This window comes from Piliocolobus tephrosceles, chromosome 4 (assembly GCF_002776525.5).
Source record: "Piliocolobus tephrosceles isolate RC106 chromosome 4, ASM277652v3, whole genome shotgun sequence".
NCBI classification, from domain to species: Eukaryota; Metazoa; Chordata; class Mammalia; order Primates; family Cercopithecidae; genus Piliocolobus; species Piliocolobus tephrosceles.
In genome coordinates this window covers 145673164-145688483 of record NC_045437.1, presented here as the reverse complement: position 1 = coordinate 145688483, position 15320 = coordinate 145673164, and positions in this window count along the sequence as shown.

The window sequence follows — 15320 nt, the reverse complement described above, 5'->3', positions numbered from 1 at the left end:
GAAAGCAGGTGTATAATAAGAATCTCAAGTATTCTGAACCTTTGCATTTGTCTTTGGTTGGAATTTTTTAAGTGACTTTCTTCTGAGAGGCATGAGGGAACAAAATGTGCTTTTTATTAAGATTTTTGGCAAGTAATTGCATTATTGGAACACGAACTTTTAAGATCAGCACTTTGTATCCAATTACCAGTGAATGAAATGGATAGTTTCTCTGACTTGTCTTTTCTGTTCTGCAGTAATTAAGATAATCCTCTGTAACTTTTCCAGTTAAAGTAAATTTATTGCTGGTGAACCTATGTCTGCAATTTGATATTTCCTCTAAATGAAGAATACAGCAAACATGCCCATTAAAATTTTGCTTTTCCCACACTGCTTGTTTGTGAAGAAGTGTTCTCCCAGACAGGAGAGACCCTTTAAAACAAACAAACAAAAAACCCACTTAATCACTTTTTTTGTGTGTGTGTGTGTGTGTCTGATTAGTGACAAAATGTCTGGATTGGACTTGCGACTCCTAGATTCCAGTTCTGTCTCTGCTACTATCTTTCTGAATTCCCCTCTGGAAAGTAACTTAACGCTCTTAGGCCTTCTTGTTTGGGTTCAAGCCCCCTGCTACCTCTCATTAGGACAAGCAAGTAACTAGCTAGTCCTGGTTTCTATTGACGGTGAGAGGGGAATAATGCCTCCCTCAAAAGGTCCTGTGAGCTTAAATGAAACATTCATTAAAACACTTAGTACTGAGCGTGGCGCAAAGTAGACACTCAGCTAACTGTTATTATTATTGTCTCATAGAAACAGGTATATGGTTAAGTAGTTGAATTAATCAGAGAAGAAATAAGTTGAAATACTACTCCATTTTCTCAATGTACTTTGTCTTGAAAATTTGGCTTTGAACAAATTCCATGTCAAAATAACATTTTTCTTTTGATTTGAGTTTTTTTAAATAAGACATATTCCCAAGAAAAGACTACTATGCTTAAAATGCAAATTTTCTTTATGACACATTATTTTGTTATTTTATTTTCTAAATATGCAATATCAAGTGTTTGTTCTAATTAAATTAAATTGGGGGAGTTGAACTGTAAGTATCAAAATGTTAGCACTGGACCAGGAAAAGCTCTCATTACTGTGGTAGACAGAATCATGATCACCCTAAAAATATCTGTGTCTTAATACTTGAAAACGGTGTTTCTGTTTCATTACATGGCAAAAGGGAATTAAGGATGCATGTGAAAAAAATAGTCAGCTGATTTTGAGATAAGGAATTTTTCCTAGATTATCCAGACAGACCCAATAGAATCACAAGGGTCTTTAAAAGTAGAAAAAGTAACAGAAGCAGAGGTCAGAGTAATGTAATGTGAGAAAGATTAGACGATTAGACTCCCTGTTGCTGTATTCAATTGAAGAAAAAAACCATAAACCAAGGCACCCAGAATGCCTCTCAAATCTGACAAAGGTAATACATGTTAGAATATATGTAGAGCAGGGGGTCTTAACCAGAGGAAATTTTTTCTTCATAAAAGAAATTGGGGGCTGGGCACAGTGGTTCACGCCTGTAATCCCAGCACTTTAGGAGGCCAAGGTCAGCAGATTGCTTGAACTCAGGAATTGGAGACTAGTTCAAGATTTCAATATCATGGGCAACATGGTGAGACCCCATCTCTACCAGGAAAAAAAATAATAGCCAGGTGTGGTGGCGCATGCCTATAGTGCCAGCTACTTGGGGGACTGAGACAGGATTGTTTGAGCCCAGGAGGCGGAGAGAGAGGTAAGCCAAGATCATGCCACTACATTCCAGCCTGGGTGACAGAGCAAGACCCTGTCTCAAAAAACAAACAAACAAACAAAGAAATTTGGCATTATCTGGAGATATTTTTATTTTTGATTATTACAACTGGGGGTACTCTACCAACATGCATATATATGTATATATTTACTATATATAATATGTGCATATATGTGTGTATATATATTTGCTATATATGATATATACATATATGTACTATAAATATATATACCTGTAAAAGCATATATATACACACACGTATGTGTGTTTGTGTGTGTGTGTGTGTGTGTATATCTATATATACACACAAATATATATGTTCTTTTAGCGCCTCCAGAAAGAAATACAGACCAGTGGACACCTTGATTTTAGCCCCGTGAGACCTATATTGGACTTTTGACCTACAAAGCTATAAGAAAATAAATTTATGTTGTTTGAGCCACTAAGTTTCTGACAACCTGTTATATTAGTAATAGGAAATAAACACACTTAGCAATAATAATTATTTCTCATTGGATAGTACTTCTTTGCATACGACTAATTTGTATAAGTCACAAACATTTGTTTAAAATATTGGGGGATATTTGGTAGTCTCTGCCTCAGTGGATGACAGTAGTACAAAGAACAGTGAGGACACTATTGCATTAACCAAGGCACCAGATGACAGTGACTTGAACCTGGGTGCTCATAGTGGAAATAATAAAAGTTGATCTGATTCTAGAGATATTTTGAAGTTAAAGACATCAGAATTTGTTGGCAGATGGAATGTGCAATGAGAAAGAGACAGATCAAATATAGCGGCAACATTTTTCACCTGAACGTTAACTGACGGAGTGTGGATGAAACATATTTGGGACGTAGGAAAGGATTAGAAGTTAAATATTAGAAGTTAAATTTTAGGCTGGGCAGGGTACGTTGGCTCACAACTGTAATCCCAGGACTTTGGGAGGCCGAGGTAGGCAGATCACTTGAGGTCAGGAGTTCGAGACCAGCCTGGCCCACATGGTGAAACCCCATCTCTACTAAAAATATAAAAATTAGCCAAACATGGTAGCGTGTGCCTGTAATCCCAGCTATTAGGGAGGCTGAGACAGGAAAATCACTTGAACCCGGGAGGCAGGGGTTGCAGTGAGCTGAGATAGCACCATTGCACTCCAGCACTCAGCCTGGGTGACACTGGCTAAGTCAAGACTCTGTCTGAAAAAAAAAAAAAAAAAAGAAGTTTAATTTTAGACATGTGAGATTTGAAATGTCTAATAGGCCAATAGAGAATCCAGTGGGCATATGGATGTACAAGTCTGGAGTTACCAGCAATGGCATAAACTTGGGAGTCTTTAACATGTCCATGATGGTTAAAGTCATGAGACTGGATGAGATCACCTAGGGAGTAAGTATGTAGAGCAAAAAGATTTGAGAATTGAACCCTGAGGCATGACAGCTTTAAGAGGTCTGGGAGATAAGAGGAAAGAGTCAAGGAGATTCAGAAAGATTGCCACGAGGAAAAAGAATTAACAGGAGAATGTGTTATGATTTCTGAAACCCAGAGAAGATAGCAATTCTTCTATATGCTGCTTCTAATTCAAGTGATTTGAGTAATACTCATAGACAATGGTATGATGACTCTACATCACAGTTTCTCAACCAAGTCAAAATTGACATTTTGAGACAAGATAATTATTTGCTGTGAGTGTTTATTCTGTGCACTACAGTATGCTTACCAACATCTCTGGTCATTATACACACATACACACACACAGACACACACACACACATATATATACACACACACAAATGTATATACACACACGTGTATGTGTATATATGTGTGTGTGTGTAATGTGTGTGTGCCTATATATATGCATGCTAGTACAGTGCCCTAAATTGTGAAATAAAAATTATCTCCAGGTATTGCCAATTTTTTGAAGATGCAATTTTCCCTGGTTGAGAAGCACTGCTCTACATATTTTCTAACATACAGTATTCCTTTTATTTAGCCCCAGCCAAGTTGGAAGCCTAGCATTACTGGCAGAAGAAAAGCCTTAGAGTTAAGGCAGAGCCGGTCCCCTATCAAGAAGGTTGAGAATCATCAACAGAAAATCAGCAGCCTTTACTCTAGACAGATGGGCAGACCATCTATTTCATGGCTGAACTGCCTTTCAACGCTAACTTGATTAGCATCATTTTCTACCAGGGCAACTTTGAAACACTTCTCTCAAAATCTAACTCTACCAACCTTCAGGGTAAAATAGAAATCCTCCGGCTTGATTTTTTCAGGCAATTGTCTAGACTCAGAAGTGCCTAATTAACTCTGTTTTCTTGGTGTCTCTGTGCCTGGAGGACCAGAAACTGAAGCAATTCTGCTCACTAAAGAAATAATTTTCGAGTGAGGTAATTAGAGCTGCTGCTACAGTTCCTCCCATCTCGATGACCACTGGCGTGGAAAAAACTGAGGACACAGCAGCTCTAAGGGATCTTTGTCAACCTGCTTCTGCAAAGAATAAAATGTAAAATTAAAAGAGAAGCAGATGTATAAATGAGGATGGAGGCACCACACAGGTAGAAATGAAAGAAAAATTCTAACAGAAAATATTGAAAGCGATGATGGTGATGATGATGACAATCATGATGATGACAATTATGTCTTATTTACTAAACAATGACTTATTTAGTATCTTTCATGTATGTCGTTCTTCTGTTCCTAATGCTTGGGACTATACTAGGAAATAAAATAGAAAAATAAATCCCACAATCATGATGCTTACATTCTAGTGGAAGAGACAAACAAGGTAAGTTATACAGAGAAATAAATATGAAGAGAAAGCTCAAGCAGGCAGGGGAAAATGTTGAAGTAGTTTATATTTTAGTGGGAATTTATCAAAATAGAAGCTGAGAAATAACCTTCCAAGCATAGGGAATAGCAAATTCACACAGACGTAAGCCTGGCATGTTTGAGGAACAATAAGAAAAGTAGATGGCTCAAGACAAAATGGACAAGAGGCATAAAAACATGATATAAGGTCAGAGAGTTAATGAGAGGCCAGCTCATGAAAGGTTTATAGTTCATGGCACTTTATAGTGAGAACACTGGCTTTTATGCTGAATGAGATGAGAAGACACTGGAAGGTGTTCAGCAGACAAGGGCCCTGATCAGATTTATATTTCATCAAGGTGATTCTAACAGCTGTCTTGAGAATAGATCCCCAGGGGAAAGACATAAAGGAAGCTATTCCAGTAATACAGGAGAGACACGGAAGTGTCTTAAATCAGACATGGAGTGGGGATGGTAAAAAGTGCTCAAATTCTGTACAGATTTGAAGGTAAAATAAACAGGTTTCGTTGCTGGAAAACATGTAGGGTTTTGGTAAAATAGAAGAGTCAAAGGTGACTTCAAAGTTTCTGAAGCACTGAAAAGAGGGACTTGCCATTTACTAAATGGGGAATTCTGCAATACATGCTTTTGAGAGAAGTTAAAATCAAACTTTGTTTTGGACATATGAAGGAAGGGAAAATGTCAAGTTATCAGTAGAATATGGGATCAGAAGTTTAATGGAGAGGTCTGAGCTAGAGATAAGATTTGTGAATCATCAATATTTAGACGGTGATGAAAAATAACTCTTGATTTTTCTTTCTTCACATTTAGACCTCTTTGGATAGGCTCTAGCTGCCCAGTGCCAGGTGGCTGCCACAATGGCTAATAACTCAGGAAAATCCAGAATGTAAAACATTATACAAGGCAAAAAAAGAAATTAGTCTCTCCAACAAATCAATGACATTAGAAAAGAGAGAGGTGAGAACTATACAATGAAAAAGAACTAAAATGACAATCAAATGCAATTTATAGGAGTTGTTTTTAACCCGAATTAAGCAAACCAACCACTAAACAGGCATTTTTGAGACAATTATAGGATTTTGACAATGGACTGGATATTCAATGACTTATGTAATTATTTCTATGTTGTTATACTTTATGCATGCAAGTATATCTGTGTACATAGATAGGTTGTATATATATGGAAAGAGAGAGTATGTTTGATTAACTGAAAAATTTACAAATTAAATGATATGATACCTGAGATTTGCTTTAAAATACTTCAAGAAAAAAGTGAGAGATATGGCAATCAAGATTGGTAAAAGTTAGTAATTACAGAAGACAAATGATCAGTACACGGGAGCTCATTATACCATTTCTTCTACTTTAATGTATGTTTTAAAATTTATATAGTAATAAAAACTATGCTAAGGCTGGGCACAGTGGCTCACACCTATAATCCCAGCAAATTGGGAGGCCAAGGCAGGTGGATCACCTGAGGTTAGGAATTCACGACCAGCCTGGCCAACATGGTGAAACCCCATCTCTACAAAAAATACAAAATTAGCTGGGCATGGTGGCACTTGCTTTTAATCCCAGCTACTCAGGAGGCTGAGGCAGGAGAATCACTTGAACCCGGGAGGCGGAGGTTGCAGTGAGCTGAGACGGTGCCACTGCACTTCAGCCTGGGCAACAAGAAAGAATCTCTGTCTCAGAACAAACAAACAAACAAACAAAAAAACTATGCTAATAATAAAACTTATGCTATGTAATCTCCATTGAACAGAGATCTTAATTTGTTTTGTTTACAGATGTATTCCAAGCAACTAGTAAAATGAGTGTCAGCTGCAGTTACTTAATATTTGTAAGCAGTAAAAGAAGTTAAAACACCGTTCAAGGGAATAAAAACTTGCTGAGTACAGCACTTTGCATGTTACCTCACTTAATTTGCAGTATGGCCACGAGGAAGCCTATATGATTATATTGCCTGGGCTCTTTCCACCACTGTGTATCATATAATTCTGATATTATACTGCACTCACTTGCCAACCCAATGCGGAAAAAGTCATTTTAGGAAAAATACCTAGTGGTCTGACTGATTCTAAAGAAATCCTTTTTAATCACCATGCAATATTACTTCCTACAAATTAATCATGTATTCGTTCTCCTTTATTGTGTCATACTATTATATATGGAAGATGCACCTTTAGCTTTTATGGACACCCTCTGAAATACATTGCAATTTACCTAACAACGTGAAAGTATCAAAACCAGCAAAAGGATTTGATCACTATCTTTAGTTTGGTTGTGATATTCTAAAACAGACCATTGTTCAGAAAGATTTTCTGTTGATATCATAGTCTATTAAATTGATAATTGATCTACATGAGGCAGAGAGAAAAGAGACATTGAGGCCAACCATCTCTTAAATGGTTAATCCTGCAGGCTAGAATGCCCATTCAACCATGAATTGAAGTTCTCTTGGACTGGATATGTAATTTGTAGGACACAGTGTAAAATGTAAATTCTAGGGCTATTGTTCTAAAAGTAAGGGGAAAAGTGTCATTAACAGATACTAAAATACAAAACTTTTCCTTGTCTTCTGCAGTCTCTTTTTAAACTTCTCATGATGATTCTTATTATTCAATGTCATTTTGAGCAAAGAAAATTTGAAATTTGAAATTATTAGCATGAATTTTACTGTTTTATCTTTATAGTATGCAGGGCTAGTTTTAAGTACAAATATCAGAACATTTAACTCATATCCAAAATCATGAAAGTTACATTTTTGCATTTCCCTAAAGGATGACCTGAGAAAGCCAGAAGAGACAAACATAGGTGAGACTCAAGAAGGTTGGAAGGAGGAGGAGAAGATTCCCCAATCCAGACATGGAGTGAGCCCAAAGGAGTGTTTCCTCAGGACAAGGATACTCATGGGTATGTGCAGTGCCAGGGTCCCTGTCCCTGAAGGTGGAGCATATGCGGGCTTGTTCAGGCCTGAAGACTGCTGGGATCCTCACCTGCCAGCTGCAGACTGGCATACGGTACCCCAGTTGGGGCCAGGATTTACAGACAATGATTCAGGTGTGTCTATGTCTTCTTCCCACAGACCCATTTCCTTCCCCAAAACATGGGGACAAAGTGACTCCTAAGGACATCACACCCTCCACGCTAAGATTGCTTAGTACTTGAATCATAGAAACAAAAGGCATGGTCTTTATAAAAATGTGACCTCTGGCCCCTCATCAGTTGTGCCATGCTGTCCCAGGTTCAGGACAGCTGTTACCATGCCCTGCCCTGGACCACTGAGGTTCTGTTCACCCAGTGGGACCTTCCCTGTGGGAGCACCCAGGCCCCTGCCAGGGCGAAGAGTGGCAGTGGATGGAGGTGGGGGTGTGTGTAGGGAGTGGAGAAGCAGGCAGCCAAGAGCCTGTTCTGGAGAAGCTGTAGGAGGTAAGATGAGTGTGAGCTGAGGTGCCACAGCCCCAGGACATGGGCCGCTGTCCCACCAGACTTCACTTACAAGACACAGATTCAACAATAAAATCATAAGAATTTCAAAACTGTGATTGCAAAATATTAAGCCTCAAGCCCAGGGTCCATGTAACTGGTCAGGTCTCAGCCTATATAGCCAATCGGGATTCCACATTCTAGTCCCTGTTCTGCCATTTCTAGTTCACTGGGTCTGGTCTTCATATGGCACTTTTAGAACTCAGTTTCCTCCTTGTAACATGGAGATAGAGTCTATTATAGGCCCAGGCCCTACACCCACAGGAGCCACCTGAATTTAATAGTCAAAAAGGTAATCTGACAGCATTGAAGGACGATGTCAGCCAATTTTAAACTTCTAGCTATCTCTGGACCATGCAGTATCTAGAGTCCTGTGAATTAATATTGAAAAAGAAATTCTGTAATTATAAATAATATACCATCTCAGGGTTTTAATGGTACTGGCAGTGTTGATCTGCTAAATACACATTTTTAAAAAATGAGTTATATGACTTTGTTTTGAAATTTTTCAGGTTTCTCTTATTCTCCAAGAGGATCTGAAAGGAGGAATTGCCATTTATCACATGTACCTGGGCGAATGTTGGAAGCTAACATTTACTGAGCACCTACTATGTGCTGGTTACAGCCATATGCCTCAGTGTCCTGTGCATTCCCTCACCTACTCCTCACATAGCTGTTTCAAATACTGTGGTTCTGTTCCTTCTTTATCTCCAAGTTAGGATTACCAACTTTAGCCTTATATAAAATATATTTACACTAAATATATATTATACATTTAAGCTAAGAAAACTATTTGTTTTTTCAAATTTATCTGGGCATTCTGTCTTTTATCTGGCTTCAAGCAGAGCACATGCTGTGCCTCTCAGACAAAACTGAAGGCTTTCTTCTTTCTAGTGATTCATTCTTTCCATAAGAGTTTATTGCCCATTTATGTATGCATTTATATAAAAATGTGTGGATATGTGTGCATAAGTGTGTGTGCGTGGAGAGAACAAGAGGAATAAAGCATAACACTTCAGAATGTTTTATATACCAGTCATGCTGCATAAGAGTATCAGAACACTTTTCATTTTATTGTAATGGCTTCATTTTTTCCAAATAATTGCATAGTTTCTACCTCTAACATCAATTGTGTATCAAAAATATCACCAAAATTGCTAGAAAGAAAAGTAATTTTCTCTATTGCCTCTGCTAGCATCATTGTAAACTAAGGCAGTGTAACCAATGGAGCTAGCTGCTCAGCAACCTTCTCTACAGTTAAATTATTTGTTCTTGGAGTCTCTATGGAGAAATGACTATGTGGAAGACACAAGACAGAATAAACCAATGAAGCAATTGTCTCTATGTCAGAAATGGACATTTGACACTTCATGGAGCTTATCATCTAATGAAGCTATTATATGGAAAGGGCTGTAGGATCACCGAGCTTCTCAAAGGAGTGAGACCTGGGTCATTTCACTTATTAAACTAACCTAGTATGTTTTTTTAAAAAAATGAAGACATCCCAAAATAGTTTCCAAAATTATAATAAAGTTTTAATTCTTACATTTCACAATTTAGCCATGAAAATTACAACTCAATGTAATTGTACTATTCTGTGCTCAAAAATACAGGATTTATTTTTATAACATAATTTATTATAGATTCTGTGGTCATGTAATGCAACACTCACCTTGGTATAATATCTGAAATTCTCAACATGAAGCCCACTGTGAATATTTGAAATAGATTCCCATTCCCCTCAAGCACTTTATATTCCCTTGGGGTGGGGGGAAGGTATTATCCAGATCATCAGGGAATTCGTGGAAAATAATTGGAGAGTTCAAATGAAAGTGAGACAGCCTCCAGGTGAGTCTATCATCCCCCCTCCCTCCTCCGTTTGCTGTTTCTGATGATTTCTGATTAATATCCTGAAACAACATTCTAGATCATGTTGGGCAAAAGGAACTTCCTACAATTATCTTTAAAAATAAACCAATAATTTTTATTATTTCTTAAACCATCACATGTTTTTATGTCTGGCTAGCTTGGTTAATAACAAAAGTAAAATAATTACCAGTAGTTATAAAGCTATACTGTATTCCAATGTTATTTCTTTATAGCAGTCCCCTGAATCTTAACAAAAACTCCATGAGGCCAGCAAATGAATGAATCTTAAGACATCAAAAGGTTTATGTTTACTCCCAGTGAGAGTTTGTCACTTTGATTTGCTTGATTAAACATATTCAGGCAAAAGAAGGAAACTCTTTGCCTTAGTCACTGAAAGCTTAGTTGAACTAAGCTACTGAAAGTAGGGTAAAGGTTAGGGTCAGACCCTCTTGCAGGATTCATGAGATGTCATGCTTACAAGAATGACATTGATTTGCTGTTCTTGTTGGCTTTGTTTTGTCTAGTTTTTGTAAGCCTGGAAAAATGAGCTAATTATGTGGTTAGTAAGCCAATTCACTATCGATGTTGTATCAAGCCTCAGGCTTCTTCAAAAGGCTGGTATGCACACACAGTGCTTACTTAAGATCCTTATATAATTTGATATGCATTATGAAACAAAGTACAAATGCAGGGTCATATTTTGCCTAGTTGAATACTTTTCCTCAGTGACTCATCTGACAGATTTTCAGATCCTAGCATAAGAGGAGCCCTTCAAGATCGGTTGTCCTGAAATGACTAAAAATTAATGACTAAGTTATTTAAAGCAGTTTGACTACTGGCCCGCTGTGGACCACTACAAGCTATAGAATTGTTGATTTCATTAGAGACTTTTCCAAGGTTTCTGCAAGTGCCTGAAAAGCAGAGGTATCAGAAGAATTTATTACTAAATTCTCATAAGTATCCCTTTGTGCCAAGAGTTACAAATTCTTATTTGTATACGACCTACAGATATGTTTTTTATTGTCATTTTTTGTCTTGCAAAATGATTTATGTTTTAACAATTTAGCAGGATGTAAACATCAGGAGGTTTCATACACATATGTACATATGTATACACATACACACACATACATACATGGATGGATGGATGGATGGACGGATGGGTGGATGGGTGGATGGATGTGTGGATGGATGGGTGGATGGATTTTGATTTTGATTTTGATTTTGGCTTCTTGTGAACAAATCTGAGGATGTAGCACAAAAGGCTCTGCATTTCAGCATAGCAATAGTTAGCCAGAACTCAGGAGTGGGTTCCACTTCAGCCTGAGAGGGCTTTCTCCAACTCATGAGTCCTCACCCTCCCTCTTGTCCTTTGGTGCTGGGACAGAGTATCTGCTGCCATGTATTATTATATTCGCATGCTTCATTTGTCGTCTAAGAACCCTAATTGCTTGCACATTTGTGGTACTGACACTTATTCAATATTATAAGTACTTACTACATTCCAGCTATGGATAATTATGAAATCCCCCTTTTTCCCCACTTAAAGTTCGCACGTTTATGCAAGAGATACAGATATCAAAATTTTTTCTGTTACAGCTCATGATATGTGCTTTCGTTAAAGCTTATTTAAAGAGCATTTCTCTGAATACGATGGAAGAACTCAGGGAGACCTCATAGAGGAGGTGATTTAAACATGGTTTTGTAGAAGAAGTAAGACTTGTCAGATCAAGAAAGTGAGATAAAACATTTTGTGTACACAAAACGTCAGAGAGACATGGAAATAGAATTAGGACCAGCAATTTATTGGACTTTCATAGGAGGCTGAAGAGAAGATTGAGCAATAAGATAATGAGGCTGGACCTTGAATGCTATGATCAATAATTTTTAAATTGCTATCAATGGTTATCAGGAGAATTAATAACTGAAATCTACATGTTTCGATTTGCATCAATTTCTATTTCTTATTACAGTTTCCAAAGATATTTTCTCCCTTAAAAGTCTACTTGTACTTAAAGGTGTTCATTTAGATAAAACTCCTCTTCTTCAGGATAAAGAACACTAATTTTATTTAAGACTTTCGGCCGGGCGCGGTGGCTCAAGCCTGTAATCCCAGCACTTTGGGAGGCCGAGACGGGCGGATCATGAGGTCAGGAGATCGAGACCATCCTGGCTAACACAGTGAAACCCCGTCTCTACTAAAAATACAAAAAACTAGCCGGGCGAGGTGGCGGGCGCCTGTAGTCCCAGCTACTCCAGAGGCTGAGGCAGGAGAATGGCGTAAAACCCGGGAGGCGGAGCTTGCAGTGAGCTGAGATCCGGCCACTGCACTCCAGCCCAGGAGACACAGCAAGACTCCGTCTCAAAAAAAAAAAAAAAAAAAAAGACTTTCTTTTAGAATCTATTTTCTTTCTCCTAAATATCTTTTGTTCATCAATGGTTCTGTGTATCTAAAAGACCAATTGGTCTTTTCATGTACTATGATACTGATTGCTTAGACTTTGGAATCATTAGTAGCCCTTGGTCCCAGTGTGTTTGGGAAAATTAGCCTCAATTTCCTCCTTTAAAATGGGCTTAATAAAATTTTCCCTACAAGATCGTGAAGAATTAAATACAAGTGCTCAGCCTGGTGCCTAGAACTCATTGAAAATTAGTGTTTACTGTTTGAGAATTTTAGCAGTAGGAATACAGTCTTAGTAATATTCAAGACTCCAGATGACCATAACCACATTAACTTCAGAATATTTTTCAACTCCTAAATTGCCTGTCTTTTTTTTAACCCTGTCTCCTAATTGTTTTCTGCATCACCTCCTCGTTTTGAAATTTTCTAAATTTTTTTCTCAAAATATATCTAACAGACTCACTATTCATGTATTTCCTCTTATTTCTTTTAAAACATAATAGGGCATTCAGAATATGTGAAGAATTTGTATAAATCGATTGACAAGACAGACAACGCACATAACACAAATGGCCAAAGAATTTATAAAAATGTGGTTAACTTTGTTAGTTATCAGATAAATATAAATAAAAGCCACAGTTTAACACATTACTACACATACACACTCACACCAGAATAACTGAAATTCAATAGACAAAATACACCAAATATTGTTGAAGATGTGCAGCATCCAGAATTTTCATACACTTCCGGTGGGAGTGTAAATTGGTATAACAATCTTAGAAAACTACTTAGCTCACAAAAGGACCTGAATATACTACAATAGCAGGACTGTTTATAACACGGAACACTGGGGAAGCCACTTAAGTGTCTGTCAACATGAAATGGATAGATAATTGTTGGCATATATACTCAGTGGAGTAAAGAGTTATTATACAATGTTGGTTATAAATAACAAGTATAAACAAACTATGGGGAGAAGAAGTTAGAGTAGGAATTCCAGAATGGTGAAGTAAGAAAATCGATGGACACTACTCTAGCAAATCAACAATTTTTTTATTTAACTTTTAAGTCCAGCGATGAATGTTTAGGTTTGTTATATAGGTAAACTTATGTCGTGGAGGTTTGTTGTACAGATTATTTTGTCAGCCAGGTATTAATCCTAATACCAGTTAGTTATTTTTCCTGATCGTCTCCCTCCTCCCACTCTCTACCCTCCATTAGGCCACAATGTGTGTTGTTCCCTTCTATGGGTTCATGTATTCTCATCACTTAGCTCCCACTTATAGTGAAAATTTGGTTTGCTGCTCCTGAGTTAGTTTGCCAAGGATAATGGCCTCCAGCTCCATCCATGTTCCTGCAAAGAATGTGATCCTATTTTTTTAATGGCAGGATAGTATTATGTGGTGTATACGTACCATATTTTTTATCCAGTCTATCACTGATGGCCATTTAGGTTGATTCCATGTCTTTGCTATTGTGAATAGTGCTACAATGAACATATGAGTGGATGTGTCTTTACTATAGAATGTTTTATATTCCTTTGGGTATATACTCAGTAGTGGGATTCCTGAGTTGAATGATACTTTTGTTTTTAGTTTTTTGTGGAATTTCCATGCTGTCTTCCATAATTGTAGAACTAATTTATGTTCCTACCAACAGCATATAAGCATTCATTTTTCTCCACAACCTCACCAGCATCTGTTATTTTTTGAATTTTTAGTAATAGCCATTCTGATTTGTGTAAGATAATATCTCATTGTGGTTCTGATTTGCATTTCCCTAATAATCAGTGATGTTGAGCTTTTTTTCATATGATTTTTGGCCACATATTTGTCTTCTTTTGAAAAGTGTCTGTTCATGTCCTTTGCCCACTTTCTAATGGGCTTTTTTTTTTTTTTTTTTTTTTTTTTTTTTTGTAAATTTGTTTAAGTTCCTTCTAGATGCTGGATATTAGACTGTTGTTGGTTGCATAGTTTGCAAAAATTTTCTCCCATTCTGTAGGTTGTCTGCTCACTCTGTTGATAGTTTCCTTTGTTGTGCAGAAGCTCTTTAGTTTAATTAGATTCCATTTGTCAATTTTTGCTTTTGTTAAAATTGCTTTTGGTGATTTTGTCATAAAATCTTTGCCCATTCCTGTGTCCAGAATGGTATTGCCTATGTTGTCTTCTAGGGTTTTTACAGTTTTGAGTTTTACATTTAAATATTTAATGCATATTGAGTTAATTTTTATATATGGTGTAAGGAAGGGGTCCAGTTTCAATTTTCTGCATATGGCTAGCCATTTATCCCAGTGCCATTTATTGAATAGGGAATCCTTTCCCCATTGTTTGTTTTTGTCAGGTTTGTCAAAGATCACATAGTTGCAGGTGTGCAACCTTGTTTCTAGGTTCTCTACTCTATTCCATTGGTCTATGTGCTTGTTTTCATATCAGTACCATGCTTTTTTGGTTACTATAGCCTGGTAGTATAGTTTGAAGTTGGTTAGCATGATGCCTCTAGCTTTGTTCTTTTTGCTTAGGATTGCCTTAGCTATTTGGGCTCTTTTTTGGTTCTATAATATATGAATTTTAAAATAGTTTCTTCTAGTTTTGTAAAGAATGTCACAAATCAACAATTTAACGGTAAAAATTATTTTTTAAAACTCATGTAAAGTCTCAAGAAAATATGATAAGGGCATATAAGGGCAAATGAATGAGAAAAGTCATTCAAGAAAATCTACTAAATCTTAAAACTGCCAGAGTCTATGGCATTTAAGCTGTGACCCATTCCTTTTTCCTCCTCCACTTGTGTTACGGAGGCTCTACATCTGGTGCCCTATTCCAACAAGTGAGGCCAAGAAAACCTGGGATCATTTTCCTCACGGCTTCTAGTCTGAGACTATGGTTTTATCCTGGGAGAGGAAAGAAGACTGCCTGCCTTCCTTGCCCACACTCAGTTCTGTGTTG